Source organism: Heteronotia binoei, chromosome 6, assembly GCF_032191835.1.
Source record: "Heteronotia binoei isolate CCM8104 ecotype False Entrance Well chromosome 6, APGP_CSIRO_Hbin_v1, whole genome shotgun sequence".
Classification (NCBI taxonomy): Eukaryota; Metazoa; Chordata; class Lepidosauria; order Squamata; family Gekkonidae; genus Heteronotia; species Heteronotia binoei.
The window spans coordinates 93,711,042-93,727,475 of record NC_083228.1 but is presented as its reverse complement, the minus strand read 5'-3'; the positions used below and the strand labels follow the sequence as shown (position 1 = coordinate 93,727,475).

Sequence of the window (16,434 nt, the reverse complement as noted above, 5' to 3'; positions counted from 1 at the left end):
ACCTAGCATGGAGGGAACATAATCAAATGAGGTTTTATTTTATTAAGGCTTAGACATTCCAGTGTCAGATGCTTACATTCATGAAACATCTTCTCAGCTTCTAGACTTTGTTTAGGATGGGTTATTGTCTTGCCACTTCAGCCATACTTATTGATAACACAATTATTATAGGGTTTAAAACATTACTAACAGAATCTTGCTGAAATGAAAAAACCCAGGACTATTTAAAGTGATTTATGGTCAATACAAAGGAGTACAGTAGTACAGATAATGTATTTGACTTCTGAGTTCAGTTAAAAACTCAGCATTTTTAAAACCTAATAAATTACTTAAAACCTACTAGGCAACATTGAAATCACAGAAAGAGAGTCTGGGATATTCAGCAGCAAAGATATAAAGATTTTATCCTTGTCTACCTTATTAGTATCTCAAGCAAAATTGCTGAGTAATATTAATACTCCCAACATTATTTGGACATGCCAAAATTAACATGGAGAGGAATAGGAAGAGTATTCTAGGCCAACTCCCCCCCCCCCCCAAATAACAGGTGCCTTCCTTAGTATGATCTGCTTCACTTCAAATTGACTTTTTCTTTTCTCAAAATAGATCCTAATGTGACATCATTGATTGCGAGAGCTTTTCGATTGGGTGTCAAGATAAATCCACAAAAGAAGCATCCTAGGGACTTATTGGTTCAATTCCTTCACTGGAGAATACGTAAACATATTTTGGAAGAAGTAAGGGTCATCTATTATTTAATTTCTTGCCTATTTCAGTTTTTCTGGATATCCCACAAGAGGCTTTGCAGATAACAAGCACATTAAAGTCTGTTACTTCACGGCTTCATGCTGCTAGCATATGCTACAATGGTAAGCTTCATGTGACCAAACTTTTATTTTGCAATATATTGAAGTACATTCACCTATTCATATTCAAATATACTTCTCCAATACATTACATATTTCCTCCCCCCCCCACTCTTATTCATGACCTCCGCCGGTACTTAAAACAGATTAAAAGCATATTAGAGGTAAATTCACACTTATAGAATCTTGATGAAGAAATAAGAAAAAAGAAAGAAATATATATATATATATATGTGTGTGTGTGTCATTCACTAACCTTTTCACTAATAATCACTTAGCACTTATTAAACACATCGCACATAATTATTAATTCAATTCCAAGGCTTCCTCTATCTTAGTCTTATCTTAACTCTCATATATATATATTTACTAAATAGCTATGTTCTACTAATACTTTTATCACAATAGCACAGTACCTCTTTATCATTAAAAGTTCACTTAATGTTGTCATGCACTACTAAATATCTTTTCGCCATTATAAAATTTTTACACAAAGAGTTATCTTTCCCTAACCTTTTCTCTATAATTCCCTTAGTGCTTATTAAACACAAAACCCAAAGTTATACAACCAACTCCGGAATTCCAACTGTCTTGATTTTATCTTAACTCATATATACATAATTACCATGTAGCTATATTCTATTAATTCAATAATCACAATTCTTCTTTATCATTTAAAGTTCAGTTAATGTTATCATAAACCACTAAGTGGCTCTTCACCCTCCATTGTATTTCCACGTAACTTTGGAATTTACTCCAATCTTCTTTAAACTTCTCCAAATTGTTGTCTTTTAAGATTCTAGTAAGTTTGTCCATTTCACTCCAGTTAAGAACCTTTAAGACCCAGTCCCATTTTTCAGGTATTCTGTCTTGCTTCCACATTTGCGCATACAATGTTCTCGCAGCTGAAAGCAAATACCACAACAATGTTCTGTCTTGCTTCGGAAAGCTTTCCATTTGTAATCCCACCAGAAAGACATCTGGTGCTCTCTTAATATTATAACCCAAGATTTTCGATATCTCCTGTTGAATCATTGACCAAAATTGTTTTGCCTTTTCACAAGTCCACCACATGTGGTAAAAAGAACCTTCATGTTTTTTACATTTCCAACACCTATCTGAGGCTTGATTATTCATTTTTGTTAACTTTTTAGGTGTCATGTACCATCTGTACAGCATTTTGAAACAGTTCTCTTTAATGTTATAACACGTTGATATTTTCATTGAATTCTTCCATAGGTGTTCCCACGTCTCCATTTGTATTTCTTTATTAAAATTAATCGCCCATTTAATCATTTGAGGCTTCACCACCTCCTCTTCTGTAAACCATTTCAATAGCAGTTTGTACATCCTTGAAATCAATTTTTCATTCTCGCCCAGCAGCATTTTCTCCATTTCTGTTTTCTCTCGTCTTATACCTGTAGTTTTAATGTCTTTCTCTATTAAGCTTTTAATCTGTAACAGCTGAAACCAATCAAATTTGTCTTGCAATTCTTCAACCGATTTCATTTCAACTTTGCCCCCCTTGAACTTTAGCAGTTGTTCATATGATGCCCATTTCCCTTCCTTTACACTTTGCGGCATACTTATTACTTCAGTTGGCACAATCCAAAGTGGTTTCCTCTCATCTCCATATTTACTATATTTTTTCCAAGTATTCAGCAAACTCCTCCTTATATAGTGATGCGAAAAAAACCCATCCATCTTCTCTTTCCCGTAGTACATATACGCATGCCAACCAAATACATTTCCATGTCCTTCTAGCGCCAATAATTTTTTGTTGATCAAAGTCATCCATTCCTTAATCCACACCAAACAGACTGCATCATGGTATAGCATTAAGTCAGGTAGTTGGAAGCCGCCTCTTTCTTTCGCATCTGTTAAGATTTTCATTTTAATTCTTGGTTTCTTGCCCGCCCAAATAAACTCTGAAATTTTTCTTTGCCACAGATTAAATTGTTTCTTATTTTTCACTATTGGGATAGTTTGAAATAAAAACATCATCCTTGGTAGAACATTCATTTTAATTGCAGATATCCTCCCCAGCATGGATATGTTTAGTTTATTCCATTTTAACATATCACCTTCTATTTTATGCCAGAGCTTTTCATAATTGTTCTTATATAAGTCAATGTTTTTCATCGTCATCTCCACACCTAAATATTTTATTTTGGAGGCAACTTCACATCCAGTAGCATTTTGTAATTCTTTCTGTTTGTTTAGTGTCAGATTCTTAGTAAGGATTTTCGATTTTTCTTTGTTGATATAAAAGCCAGCTAGCTCACCATACTCTTTAATTTTTTTTAACAACAAAGGCATCACTTGTACTGGGTTCTCATTGACGAACATCACATCGTCTGCAAAGGCTCTGTATTTATAGGAAAAACCTTTCAACTTCAAACCCTCTATTTCACTATCTTCATCAATTTGAGTCAACAAGACCTCTAGGGTCATTATAAACAGCAATGGAGATAGAGGGCAACCTTGTCTAGTGCCTTTGCTAATCTTCAGTTGTTCAGTTAAGTCGGCATTCACACAAAGTTTTGCCTGTTGTTCTGCATATATTGCTTTGATCATCCTTATAAAATCATCTCCTAGATTCATTTTCTCCATAACTGCAAACATAAAGTCCCAATTAAGATTGTCAAAAGCTTTTTCCGCATCCGCAAAGAATAAGGCCACCTCCTTTTCTGGGTGTTTTTCATAAAATTCAACAATGTCTATTACATTTCTGATGTTGTCCCTTATTTGCCTCCTGGGGAGAAAACCTGCTTGTTCTTCCTGAATAGAAATGTTTAAATGCTGCTTGAGTCTTTCCGCTAAAATTCTAGCAAATATTTTGTAGTCATTATTCAGTAGTGAAATCGGTCTATAATTTTTAACATTTGTGGAGTCTCTTTCTTCTTTCGGTATTAATGAAATAACCGCTTCTTTCCAAGAATCTGGTACCTTCCCATCTTCTCTAATACAATTCATCAACTTTTGCATTTTGGGTACTAGTACATCCGCCAAGACTTTGTAAAATTTTGCTGAGAAGCCGTCTGGACCTGGAGCCTTGCCTAATTTCATTGAACCAATCGCTGCTTCAATTTCAACCTTCTCAATTGGCTTATTCAATATTTTTTCGATATTATCATTCAAGGGCTTTACTTTTACTCTTTTCAGATAGGCATCAATTTTTTCTTTTTTTATCTGTTGACCTTTATATAATTTGGCATAAAATTTGAAAAACTCCCTTTTAATTCCAGCTTGATCTACAATTTCTTTCCCTTCCACGCAAATTTTATTCACAAACTTTTTCTCCCTTTTTTTCTTAAGTTGCCAAGCCAGATATTTCCCTGGTTTATTAGCACCTTCAAATGATTTTTGCTGCGACCTTTTTAACATCCATTCGACCTCCTTGTTCAATAAATGTTTCAGCTGATTCTGCAAAATTGTGATTTCTCGCATTATTTTCTTTTTCCCCGGTCGTTTTTTTAGATCTTTTTCTTTTTTGCTTATTTCTGCTTGTAAATCTTTCAGTTGCTTTTCTTTAGCTCTTTTGTCTTTGTTGTTCAGTGTGATTAGTAATCCTCTCATCACTGCTTTATACGCATCCCAAACGGTCTGTGTTCTAACCTCTTGGTCTTCATTTGCTTGGAAGAAATCTTTAGTTTCTTTTTCCAGAGACTTCACTACTTCCACTTTATGCAACAAATCCTCATTTATTCTCCATCTTCTGCTCTTTCTCGTAACCTTCGCTGACCACATTAATGGATTGTGGTCTGCACCTATTTTCGGAAGAATTTCCATCTTATTTGTAATAAGTCCCAGGTCCTTCGTGGACCATAACATATCAATTCTTGAGAAGGAGTTATGCCTTGCTGAAAAAAAGGTATAGTCACGTACATTAGGATTAAACTTTCTCCAAATGTCTTCCAGACTTTCTTGCTCTATTAAGTCAAAGAAGGAGTTTGGTAGCTTCCCGTCTTTCTTCTTTTTGTTTCCAGATCTATCCAGAGAGTTGTTAATGGTTCCATTGAAATCTCCCATTAACATAATCTGTTCATGAGCCACTTGGTTAAGTTGTTGCAAAATGTCTTTAAAAAAAACATCCTTCGCCCCGTTAGGGGCGTATAAACCCAACAACAATGTTTTTTTCCCATTTATCAACACCTCCACTGCGATGTATCTGCCATCATTGTCTTTAAAGACCAGTTTGGGTTCTAGTTCTTTTTTAATGTAAAAAACCACTCCCCTTTTTTTCTCTTTAGCTAATGAAACAAATTGTTCTCCCAAAGCCTTATTCCATAAAAATTTATAATCCAATTGTTTAATATGCACTTCTTGTAGACAAATTATATTACATTTCTGCTTGTTAATCCAATGAAAAATTGCCCTTCTTTTTTGTGGTGAATTAAGTCCATTTACGTTCCAAGAAATTAATTTGTAATCCATAGTGTTTTCTCAGTTATTCTGTACCCTCAAATTCTTTATTGTCCACCAAAAATTCATTCATGCCTTGGGTGTCAACTATTGTTTTTCGCAGTCTTTTGTATTCAAAGCTAAGACCTTCTGGTAGTATCCATCTGTACCTTATGTTCTTCTCCCTTAGCTTGTCCGTCAATTTCTTAAATTGTTTTCTGTCACTTATAACCTTTCTTGGCAGCTCCTTCATTATTCGTATTCTGCTTTCCTCCCTCACCATTGGGGTTTCAAATTGCTTGCTTAAGATCCTTCCCACCACGTCTCTCCTAGTAAACTTCACTACTACATCCCTGGGTAGTTTACGCTTCCTGGCAAATTCAGAATTAACTCTATATGCATAGTCACATAGACGCTCCATCTCCTCTACATCTTCTTCCAAAAATTCAGCCATAATTGTGACAATATTAGTCTTTACATCCTCCCGTTCATTCTCAGGCACTCCCCTTAGCCGAATCATGTTCTCCATCAACTTACAGTCTTGTAGTATTGCTTTGTCTTGCATTTTCTTAATAGTGGCATCTTGGTCTTTAATTTTACTTCTATCTCATCAGTCTTTTTAGCTGTTGCTTGGGACTCTTTCCTTAAGTCCTCAATTTCCTTCTTAAATTCTTTCTTTATCTCTTCAGCACTGGAATTTATTTCCATAGTTAATTTTTTCTCACTTCCAGTTATTAAATCTCTCATTACTTTCAAAATTCTTGCTTCCATAGCTTCCAGTTGTTCATGAACTTGTTTAGACATTTTACCTTCTCCCAGTGAGGCAGCTCTTAACCTTGTAACTCTTGGTTCCAACTTCTTTTCAGACATTACTGACTAACCATTGCAAGTAGTGGATTTTTAATTGGTATCTTCAATCTCCAATCTGTTATTTGCATTTAATAGAACAGAGCATGCCCTTTTCAACAAGCCTAAGAATGCCGTCCTCAGAGCTTCCTAGCATAAGATATTGATTTTTAAAGTTCCAAGCCTCCCTTTTTAAAAAGTTTTCCTTTTGCCCTCTAGGGCTTATTTTCCCTTTTCAAGCACATAGTCCAAATTATTTAGCCCTTAGGGGATTGTTTATATATGTTTTAAATCCTTTTATAGTCCACTTTCAGGTTATTTAATAAAAGTCTTTTGGCCTTTCTGTAATTAGCCTCCAATGTTTCTCTATGATTACTAACTCTTGCAAATGTCCGGATGCTTGGATGCTTGGATGCTCCTATTCAATCCACCCTTACTTCCTTACTCTCTGGGATTAAAGAGACTCAATGGTTACAGAAAACGTCACTTCCTGCTTTAAGGAGAGAGTCAGCAGCTTGTTATGGCTGGAGGTTGTCTTTTAAAGCCACAGGAATCAATAACAAAAGGTATTTTTCTGCATATTTCTGCTTTCTTTTAAGTCCAAAAAAACAACTTCTACCCCCTTCCACTTCTCCTTGATTTTCCACTTTGAAAAATAGTTCTGGGTCCCAGATCTTCCCTTTTAACAAGCTTGAATTACTCCCGGAATAAAAGATAGAGATCTGTACCTCGTTACGATGTCTAATTTCCGAATACCGTCCTCTTTATCTCAGATGTTGTTGTAGTCTATAGGAAGTTGAAGCTTTAGTGAGTTTATGTCAATTTAATGACTCCAAGAATCCTTTGCAGGCGGTGGAATACAATTCTTCATCGGGGAGTCTTCAAAGCCGAAAAAAAACCTCTTCTGAGGTCGTTCGTCGGCCAAAGTGAACTCCTCTCTAAATAAACATGCATGCCATAGACAAATTCCTTTACTGGAAAAAGTAGACAGTAGGCTTTATAGAACCTTTTCTGTCCAAAAACAAAGAACCTGGTCTGTCCCACACAGGGAAACAGGACAGCTCACTAAGCTCCAACTCCGGAAGTCGCTACAATGGTAAGCTTCAGATAATTAATCAGGGCGCTATTTTATTGGCATCGGATGAGGACACCGGTCTGGATTTACTTCATGCCTTCCGTATTCATGATGACTCTGATAGTACAGTATAGTTTAATATGGTCAAAGACCAATCAGATACAATATATATTCTAGATAAAAAACATACATTCCGAATAGAACATCTAAGTATAAAATCAACCTCAGTTATATACATCGTGTTCCAATTTTTTAAGTTTTAGGGTTAATAAAGCTGTTAAGTACTTCTCCCAATGATTTGCTTCTGGGATCTCATAGCTTGTATTAGCAAATTTTGCCACATTTAGGGCAATTTTTTGGTCCCTATCAGCTAGAAGCTTATCTAAATAAAATTTGATATTTCTCCCTGGAAAATAATTACAGATCAGAGTTATATCGGCAGCTCTAATATTTTGGTAAAGCCTACACTCAAACAAAACATATTCTCTGGATTCCAATTTCCCAACCCCACAGATACACAGTCTTTCCTCATATGGCTGCCTTATGTATTTGCTCTCCATAACTGCTTTCCCCACCCACCCCGCCCCTTATTTCTCCCTGACTGCTGATGGTAGCATATCCATTCTGAGGAGGGTAAATGCTCTCCTGTACTCAGTTTTATCTAGGGCTGCCAAGTTCCTGGACCAGGTGGGGGTTTCCTTGCCCAAGAAGTTCCCAACCCATTGGCCCACATTGGGCTGGTGGGGGGATCCTCACCTGATGTTGCCAGCACGATGTCATCACTTGCAGTGACATCATTATGCCAGCAACATTGCACGCCGACTGTTCTACGAGCTTCTGGAAAAAACTATGGTTTTCCCAGATGCTTGAGCAATTTGGGAGGGAAAACTCTATGATGTTTTCCCTCCCAAATTGCTAGAGCATCTGGAGAAACAATAGAGTTTTCCTGGAAGCTCCTAGAGCAGCCAGCCTGTGACGTTGCGAGTGATGTCATTGTGCCCAAACAGTCCCCCGCCGCAGGCTGTCGGGGACTTGGTAATCCTAGTTTTATCCAAGGTTTGCAAGTATGGCATCAATGTTACTTTATTTAGATCTTCTAATCCTGGCAAGTAACCTTTTATCTGATTCAATTCATGCTGTCTTTCAATGTCCAGGATTCTTTGTTTGAGAAAAGGTAGTACTCCATGATCAGCAAAAACTGTTTGGAAAGATCATAACAGCCTTAACTGTTTGGAAAGACCATAACATTTAAGCTCATTTTCTTTAACCCAGAATGGTGTGATGGAATCTCTCAGTATAAGATCTGCTAAACTGGTGGGATTGGTCATTAGTTTAAACCAGTAAAGGATAGCAACAATCCACAGTTGTGCTTTAATGGTGACCATAACAGTTTCTAATCAGGTAGACAGATCTGGGACACAAGAAGGGACCTGCAATATGTGTCTTAAAAAATTTGATTGCACTTTTTCTAGTATGTGCAAGTGGGACTGATGCGGTGTTATACTCAAAGATGCCTCATAAAGTATTTGGGCACGAGCCTTTGCCTTGAAGTCCATGACTACAGCCGCCACATTCCATCCCCCTGTTGTCCAATAAAATTTCTTGATAGCACCCACACTTTTGTTTGCACTTGTTATAACATGATCCACATGTGCTTTTCTGGACTCTGAAGCCTGATACACTATCCCAAGGTATTTGAAGCAGTGTACCTGTTCTATATCCACTACATTGATCCTCCACTGATATGTCCTGGATCTGTTCACAAAGGCTAACACTTTCGATTTTTGATAGTTAATTACAATGTGATTGACCTGACAATGTGCTTAAATGTGCATAGCTCGTCTAAGCCCAATGGGGGTCCTGGGAATTAACGCTACATCCACAATAGAAGAGGGATATCCTTGTCAGAGATCTTGGGGGCATGCATCTCAGAGAAACTTAAGTGTTCCCTCAGATCATTTATGAAGAGATTACTAGAGATGGTGCCAGAATACAACCCTGTTTGTATTAAAATTCTGATATTAGATGCTTGAAGCTACTCATAAACATCAACTTCTTCCAGTTATTTATCTGTAAATACCACAGTCTGGGTACTGCTACATCCTTTGAGGACAACTGCAGAACTGCAATTTACAAACACTTTAGGTATTGCTTACCTGCTAAAGTCGACTGTCAATAAAATTAGCAGTGTATAATAAGTAACAAATAGTATATGTTAAGAGTTTAACATTATATAACATGGAAAAAATATTCTGTGATGCAAACATTTAGGATGAAGGAAGCTTGCTAACAAGCACTTACATCACACAAATTGCTGCTCTCATATAAACACTTAAAATTAAAAAAAAATACCATGAAAGGGTAAGTGTGGCAACAAGATTTATTTTACTCAGTGAAGTTGTGAAACAAATCTCCTGGGGGCTGCACTACAAAACCAAAAGCAAGCAGCAATTTCTTGTTTGGACTAGAACATAATGGAGGTTGACAGATTTGGCAGTTGGAAGGAAAAAATATTAAGATTGACTATTTCATGATGCAGGAAACTTGTAACACTGTATATTTATGACTACTCTGGTGCCTTTAAAAACTCCTGAATTTTGCATTTTGTTTCTAGATGCACAACAAACCTGTTTAGTCCCTCTGTTTTTTTCAGGCTTCTATAATGTTCTAAGACCCCTGCTCCTGCCCTCCCTGTGTTCTTTTCCCCAAACTCTGAATATAGGTGACTCATTTACACTGTTGTGGTGTTTTAAACACTTATTTTAAAAAATGTGTTTTAGTTGTTTCATTTAAGACATCTTTTTAAATCAATTAAAAGTGTGTTCTTCTATGTGTGAAAAACATCTTCCGGCTTCTTGCAGGTGTAAACTGATTGGCATTATGCTCTAGTCATTTGATTTCTCTCTCTTTGGCAAAATATAATAGTGATGCTGATCAGTAATTCAGAAGTCTACCTTACTTAAAACATTCCTTTCTATGCACTTGGTGCCATTTAGATACTACTGTAAACTTACAGTGCTATCCTGTGCACAATTTCACCCTTCTAAATTTGTTGAAATTCCCAACTCCGAACGAATGTATTCATGGTGTTCGCTTTCTCTTTAAAGACATAAATTCATTTATTTTTAGGCACCAACATTTTTAATTGAACCAGGGCTTTTTTTTTTAGCAGGAATGCACAGGAACACTGGAAGGCTGGCTTGGTGTCAGGGGGTGTAGCCTAATATCCTGCTGGGCTTTTTCTAACCCCCCCCCCCCCCCGAATTGAACAATCTGACATGATTTAATTTGGAGTTACAGATGTTGCTGTTTTAGGGTTAACAGGCCCTTACACCATCATGGTGGGGGATTTGGAGGGGAGGGTGTGTTTCAAGGATGGGTGGGATGTTGTGTGTGACACTCTGGTTTTTAGGCAAAACTGTGGTTTATTGCCTTCAAACCATAGAGTTTGCCGAAAAACTGCAGCATTGCCACACAACATACCCAGTGCAATGATGTGTCATCATGTTGGGAGCATCGTGTGGTGATGTCCCTATCTGGGGGGAGGTGGATTTCCCCCTACTGGCCATCTGGCTGGAGGCATATTGAAGCCCCCAAAAGTGGGGGAAACCCAGTTGGGACCTGGGTGCTGGCAATCCTATGCTGTTTCTTTGCATGTTTAGATACACACTTCAGTTCTCCCTTCAGCAATATACATACTAGTGGTTCATTTTCAGTGTTCTTTCAATGTGCAAGTGCACATCAGTAAAGTGAAGGGGGAGGTGAAATAAACTAAACAAATTGAAAGCTACGACAAACTGCAGATATCCAATTCTTAAATTAAGTTTTGAAATGTTTTTAGTTAATGCAACATTATAGAGAAGTAAGTTTCATGGCAAAATAAAATACCAGAATCATAAAAAAGAGAAAGAAATGGAAAGTCTACACATTCCTAGTTCACAGTCTCATCATCTTTCTATCTCTGAAATCTGCATATGAGGAATTAGAAATAATATACCTACATACGTTCTTTATTGAAATGCATGGTCCCAGTGACACAAGTGGACTATAAAGCAAACAAAATTAAAAATTATGCTAAACAATTTTAAGGCATTCCTTCCAGCATTTTGCAGATATAATTAAGAACAGTCACATGTATTAACGAGTGAGGCTATGAGCAAAGTCTAGCAGCATGGTCTGGCGAAAAACAGCAGAGTCAGTGCAATCCAGACTCAACAGAGCCACAAACAGAAACTAACAGTACTATCTGAGGAATTGTCAATCCTTCTGATACAAACCTCAACAGCAAACTACAATTAAAGAAAACTTAAACTTTATGTTCCCCTCTAAAAACAATTCTTATTTTCCCACCCACTCCAGCAATAGGGTTGCTAGATCTGCTTGTTTTTATGGCAGGGGGATTTGGGTGGGAGTTCCATGGGTGTACAGGATGTCACATGCAATGTCCTGACTTGATGATGTCACCTGGAAATCAGGGCGGTGTTGGTAGAAAAAGCCCAGCAGGAACTCATTTGCATATTAGGCCATGCCCCCTGACATCACCATTGTTTCACACAAGGCCTTTTTGTTGAAAAGCCCAGCAGGAACTCATTTGCATATTAGGTCACACCCCCTGACACCAAGGCAGCCGGAACTGCGTTCCTGTGCGTTCCTGCTATTTTAAAAAAAAGCCCTGCTGGAAATGATGTCATTGCATCAGGGACATCACATGATGTCACTGTTTGGGGTGGTTTCCCCAACGGTCAGCTGGCTAGAAGTGGGCCAAAGCCTCTAAAAGTTTAACACACACACACACCAACACAAACAAAACAAGTCCCACCCCCCCCACAACTTGTTAGGGATTCAATTCTATTACTGTAGGAGACCTCTCAGCCTGAGCCCCCAGTTTTTTACTGCTGCTTGGCAAGACAGTAGTGGGGAATGGGGAAGTTAATTCAGTATTGTCCCAGTGAACAATGTCACTTTTGGTGCAAAGCTTTTGGTGCATCATCATGTGGAGTGACACAGCAGGATTTGGGGTGAATCCTAGAGCATCAACTTGACATGATGACATCCAGTTTTACATTTGAAAGTGATGCCCCATATTGGTACAAGATCAAAAAACTTATTTCCACCCCATAAATTCTCTCATCACACTGCCAATTAAGGCTGGCAAACCTACAATTTGCCTCCCTTTTTGCTATCAAAGATCCAAAAAAAAGACACATATTTTCTCAGCTTCTATTAGACTGTAGCCTTTTAAACCTTCTTTTCATGTGTTAGGTGTTAAGATTACATGTTAAATTGCAATGAAGATTCAATTAATGAATACTGAAATTAATGGAATGTGAAATGCAATTATTTAAACTCAACACATGCAAGACAGAGCAATAAAAAGTAACAGTATAAAAGACACCATAATAATAAGTTGTTTCAGCAATTTAGAAAGAAACAATAAATATATTTACAGTTTTTAATTAACCTCAATAATGTAAAGCAGCAAATTACATTTGTAGTTTCAGAAATAACAATATGGGTGTTAGTGGAAGGAAATGCAAACAAAGCATTTCATCACAGCATACAATTAATTCACGTACAATTATATGGTTTGGTTCAGCACAAAGAGCTTTATAACTTAGTGGACGAACAGCACTAGTTAAATTATGTCTCTCTCACTAATATATTTTAAAAAAAATTAAGAAAAAAATACTTTTGAGATTCAAACTGGAAGTGGCAAAAAGCATTCTACTGTGAAAGTGAAACAATTCTGCCTTTATGTTACTTTCTCTGTGTCAATGGGAACATAAATTAGTAATAGTAAAATTACTAAAATATATCATCATCATCTATAAAGCATCTAGACATACATCCAACTGTCAATGTGGTCAATCTGTGGATACTTAAATCCAGAGACAGTGCCATAGACAGAGAAGACATGTCTTTCTACATGCCTGAGAAAAGCCAGGCATGTAGAAATAATCTAAAAATCTAAAATCAGCTTCTACCAACACAAAAAATCTAAAATCAGCTTCTACCCACACATCTCCAGGACTTTCCCAATTTAAAGTTGGCAAACCTACTCTTCAAAACTTTTTCTTCTGTTAGAAAAGGTATGGTGGGCAGGTTTCTTTCCAGGGCTCATTTGTCCTTTGAGGATTCATTATAGTCAGGGCCAGAAGCAATCTTGAGTGACTTGCTACTACTTGACTTCCATGACACACCCAGACCTGGCTGCCCACTACTGTTCAACAACGGCCACACAACAAAATCCACTGTGGTGTAGTGGTTACAGTTTCTTTCTAGGATCTGGGAGGAAAGGAAAGGAAAGGTACCCTGTGCAAACACCAGTTGTTTCCAACTCTGGGGTGACGTTGCTTTCACAACGTTTTCACGGCAGACTTTTTACGGGGTGGTTTGCCATTGCCTTCCCCAGTAATCTACACTTTCCTCCCAAGCAAGCTGGGTACTCATTTTACCAACCTCAGAAGGATGGAAGGCTGAGTGAACCTCGAGCTGGCTACCTGAAAACTCGATTGAACTCAGGTCGTGAGCAGAGCTTAGGACTAGAGTATTGCAGCTTTAACACTCTGTGCCATGGGGCTCTTATGATCTGGGAGACATAGGTTTAAATGATAGTTTGCTGAGGAAGATCACTGAGTGACCTTGGGACAGTCAAACACCCTCAGCTTTATCTACCTAGTGTGGCTCCCAGCATCCTCCAGACATGGCTGCCAGAATCCTCCATGACTGAGCCTGGAGTTGCTGAGGTCATCCTCCTCCACTGCCAGACATGGCTGCTGGCATACTCCAGCTTGTTGCCCTGGAAGTGTGTAGTATGCACGTGCACAGTCAACATAAATGTATTTGAGGGGATTTAAACCCCACTGTATTTATTTACTTTGATTTTATTTATTTTTATTTATTTCAGATTTTTTTTTCAGCATACCTGGGTAGTCCTCCAAGTGTGCAGGAAAATCTCCTTAGCCTCCATGTGGCCCTGATCCATGGAGTTAGCTATTTGCAGATCATGGCCACGCATGGCTAATAGTACATAGATGTCATGGGTCCCACCCAGGACTGGCTCAAGGGTGCTCGATGCCCTAGGCAAGCCCCCCTGCCCTCTCCTCTATGGTGCTGCTGTTACACCTCAAACAACTTTTTATTGGGGAATATTAATATTTAGCTCAAAATGGTAGGCCTACGAGAGGTGAGGTGTATGGGATCTATGTCTTTGTCTACGGAGATAGACCACTGAAAATCCTTTGGTTAATAATGGATTTTATTATAGCATAGGGTTTCAAATAGTTACATCTCAATCAAACAATTTCAGGCATACAAGAGGAATACAAAGAGGTTAGCTGATTAAGCATGGGTGGGGGAAGGTGATACAGTACCTAGATCTTGCAGGGTAGACTCAGTCAGAGGAAATGCAAGGCCTCTGGAGGGAGATTTCTCTTGAGAGGGGGGGGTGAGGGTAGGAAGGGGGTGGAGGAAGGAGAGGGGGAAGGGATTCCCTTTTTCCTTCCTTTTTCTTCTTCTGCAACCAGCTTTCCTGTTCTTACGATGCGCTGCGCGCGCTGTGCTAAACCTGACAGGTTGGGTTGTCTGTTTTCTAGGGTAAATTACGTCACATCACTCAATTAACCTACCCAATGAGGGGGCAGCGTGTCACACCAATGGAAAATTGGGGTGTCATATGTGTAATATCAAATCAGAGACCATTCTTATCATAGATCCATACCCCAACATAGGCATTTTAATTACACTGGCCAAATGACTTTATGGCCTTGTTTTTCCCAAAACTGGTTCCTTTGAAGCTCCCCAAAAGTGATAGATTTCTCTCTTAGTGTCAACCATGGATGGGCATCCATCAAGTGGTCAGAGGACTGGCTGACTTTGATGGCCTTAGCAATTAATTAAAGAAAAATAGAAACTTTGTTAAAAGTCAGAACTGTGAGATCAGTTTACAGGTTATACCACACATTCACAACAAGAGGAGTGCTTAGTCTCTAACCTTTGTGCTCCTGCTGTCTTGTCCTGAGGATTACCAGACACAAGCCATTTATTTGTGTTGGAGGTTTCTTGGGTCATTCTTATTTCCTTATGCTTTGATAACAAGACTTTTAAAGGTTGCCAAAAGTGAAGGAATTTTTATGGCACTGCCCACCAGTCTCTCTGGGCCCGGAACTTTTTCATTCCCAGGAGCAGAAAGATGGATGCTTCTCAACCTTTCAGGTGGCCACATGTTGTTCTGGCTTGTGAACCAGAATCACATTACAGACCTGCTTTGGGTCAAGAAGGAACTGGATTTGTCTCCCTTATGTGCAAGAAAGACCATTCCAATTCAAATGGGCATTGCTGTATCCAATTAATATTCTAGGGTTACATTGCAATATCACATTCCAAAGGTGCATGGCTTGGGAATAAGTACAGGGGTGTCTTCCTGGGTATCACTGCCCCTTTCCGCCTGCACAACGAGGGAGGAGAGATGGAGGCGAGGAAGGTGGTAGGACAGCAGAGAAGCTAGTGCAAGAGCAAAAAAGCCAGCACAAGTGTGGTGAAGCCAGCATGAAAGTAGGGAAGGTGGCATAAAAACAATCAAGCCAGCATGAGAGTGGGGAAGCCAGTGCAAGAGTGGGAAAGCCAGTGCGAGAACGAGAAAGGTGGCTGGTGCAAGAGTGAGAAAGCTGGTGCAAGAACAGGGAAAGCTTCTGCGATTTGGCATCCCACAAGGCCAGCGTCCTAGGCAAATGCCTAATTCCCTCCAAACAATTCATTTCTGCTTTATGGAAGGTGTGTGTGTTTTTTCTACTGATCTCTGCTTTCTACCACTGACCCCCATTTTGCCAGCTTTTTTTATTCCTGGAGCCCACTGAAATGCTTTGTAGGTGTTCAGTGGGCTGTCACAGAAGTCAGAAGTGAGAAAGTGTTCTGTGAAACAATGGATGGTTGAATACATAGCAATCTCACATACCCATGTAAATCTTTAAGAAGAGATCTTGTTTTTTTAAAGAAAACCCTTAAAACATAAAGACACAAAGGGTGTTAATAATCAATTGTTTCTTTGTTTGTTTTATTCGGTATGATGAGTGGAGATTGAGTTCTAAGCATTCCATCTTTTCCACAGAATGATCATCTGTGCTGGAACAATAATATCACCAAGTAGGCTTGTCATTTTGGAGGTAAGGTATTATTTGCTTTATTGCTGCAGGCATAATAATTTATTCCTTACATGTTATTTTTCTACTATCCACTTCTATAGCA

At 38.5% G+C, this 16,434-nt stretch overlaps 1 protein-coding gene across 1 annotated transcript in view; it reads right to left on the bottom strand.

The window, feature by feature from the left end:
* The window catches only part of CLSTN2 (calsyntenin 2), a 715,214-nt gene that overhangs the window by 187,063 nt on the left and 511,717 nt on the right, over nt 1–16,434 (bottom strand). The gene's annotated exons all lie outside the window — the stretch shown is intronic.